The sequence below is a fragment of the Orcinus orca genome, chromosome 18 (assembly GCF_937001465.1).
Source record: "Orcinus orca chromosome 18, mOrcOrc1.1, whole genome shotgun sequence".
NCBI lineage: Eukaryota > Metazoa > Chordata > Mammalia > Artiodactyla > Delphinidae > Orcinus > Orcinus orca.
Window position 1 is genome coordinate 51331831 of NC_064576.1, and position 2407 is coordinate 51334237.

The 2407-nt window shown below is 31.0% G+C and overlaps 1 pseudogene; it reads left to right on the forward strand.

The window, feature by feature from the left end:
- Window positions 1–1581: 1581 nt before the first annotated feature.
- On the forward strand, window positions 1582–1673 carry LOC117203130 (uncharacterized; annotated as a pseudogene).
- The last annotated feature ends 734 nt before the right edge of the window (window positions 1674–2407 follow it).

The window sequence follows — 2407 nt, forward strand, 5'->3', positions numbered from 1 at the left end:
AACACCAGATTGGCAAAAGATAGAAAGTCAGATAACATCAAGTTTTGATAAATATATGGAGAAAAATGCATAGTGTGCAGTAAAGAGTGTAATTTAGATGATTAGTCATCATAGAGAGAATTTTGAAAGTAATTATTAAAATTAGGTATACCTAGAACCTCTAACACCCCTATCACTAGTATCAGTCTGAAAAAAAAAATATATTTACACATTTATTGTGTCATTTTTTTCTGGTAGAGGGAGTTAGGGACAACCTAAGTTCTCATCACTAGAGAACAAAAGCAAATGTGAAATATGCAGTGTTAAGAGCATGAACTCAATGTACTCTCAGAAGTACCAATAGATCTTATAGAATATACTGTTGAGAATAATAGATAAGAAAAATAATGAGCTCTCAAGCAGGACATCATTTCTGTAAATCAAAAATACATACAGAGACAAAGGAACATGTCATATTTTAGAATAATGTATGTATCTAAAGGTATATATCAAACACATTCAAAGGGTGTTTGTGTGAGGGAGGGGAATACAAATATGATTGGGGAATATGGATGAGAAGGAAATAAGAAAAATTAAAATAAAACTAATGATAATTAATAGCTGATAGTAGTGTGCAACAATCTGAAGAATTGACCAACTTAAATGTCTAATAGTCATTTAAATGAGAGAGTGAGAAAGCAAGAGATACAAACTACTGTTAGGAATTCTAAAATTAATAGTATATTTATATGTTTAGCAATGTATATTAACATTTTAAATGCATACAATTTACTCAACAACATATTTACAGCTACTTATTATAAGAGAATTAGGCTTGTGGCCAAAGTTGTGTTATATGACATTTATCCTGAAAAGTGAAAAGAAACCTAAAACATACACTAATGTGGGATTATTTAATTACAGGAGTGGTTAACTAAAATATAAAAGATGTATTGAAAGCAAAACTTACAGATTGTGGAAATACTGAGCAAAACAAACATGGATTTTATTTTTATGTTAAAAAACTGATTACAAACTAGAATATACAGAACATATACAAATGTATGTAATATACATAAGGAGTGACCGAATATGTAGAAGCAAAATTCTGATAGTTGTTTTACCTTAATTATGAAAACTAAACAAACATCCATTAATGACTCAATAAAAAAGACAATTATTCAATTAAAAAAATACAACTCTGATATATATCTTTCATCAAAAACTAGTAATTATTTAAGATATAAGTAGCTATGATATCTATATTTTTATAACAATTATTGAACTTTATTACTTCCATATTATTATTATTACTGTGAACTTCAGACATGTAACTTTTCAGTGACTTATTAAATACTTACCACATTGTTACGTAATGTCGATACAAGGGAAAAAAGGTATTTCTACCTTAGAGAAACCCATGGTAGAGACATGTATTTGTAAATAGATAAATTAGTACTAAAAGACAAAGACTCAACAAAGAAATATGGTCTAAGTGTTTCTGAATCCTGGAGATGTATTATTATGTCCTATGTGTCCTTACTTATGAGGCAAAATAATATGGAAACAGAATAATCTGAGAGAATAATCTGAGAATGATGCTTGCTTTGGCAGCACATATACTAAAATTAGAATCATACAGAGAAGATTAGCCTGGATCCTGTGCAATGGTTCTTGAAGTGTTCCATATTAAAAAAATAATAATAATCTGAGAATGATTAAGGCTGAATCTGAGATAAACCAACCTGGTTGTGCAATTGACTGGCCTCTTTAGGAATGGTCTTCCTTCAAGATCATGGTGTCCAAAGATATCATTTGCTATACCTTAAACGTAATAAAAGCAGTCACCTGTTGGAAAGTTTTAGTAAGTATATTTAGGTAGAAGTGACACCCAACCAGTTTCTAAAGCTCTTTGGAAAATCCCATGCCCTTGAGTGAGAGAGATCGAAAAGGCAAAGCTGGGTGTAAGAACCCAGCATGATTGAGCTACACGGTACAAGTTAGAATTCAAGAAATCCCTCTACAATGGGGAAGAAGCACACAGAGGTGCTGAGTGTAACAGACTGAGGTTTAAGGCCCACTCACTGTAGCCAAAGCTTGTGTTGAGGTTGGCTTCAGTATGAAGAGTAAAGCTGGCAATTCAGATGTTACTAACACAAAGCAAAGAGCATCAATAAACATTTCTGAGAAAGGTGTTTAGTGAATGCTCTATTATATTCCACATTTCAAAAAAGTTCAAACCATAGTAGAACCAATGAATAATGCAATCAAAGAACATAAAGTTAATATAATCTTTCACTTTTTCAACAGATTGACAGTATATAAGAATCACTTATCAAAGAGACTCCTCTGAAACAAATATGTATGAGTGAATTTTTGGAAACAAAATAAAACTTGTTTTTGTATTTTCTCAGAATAAAAGCCTGGC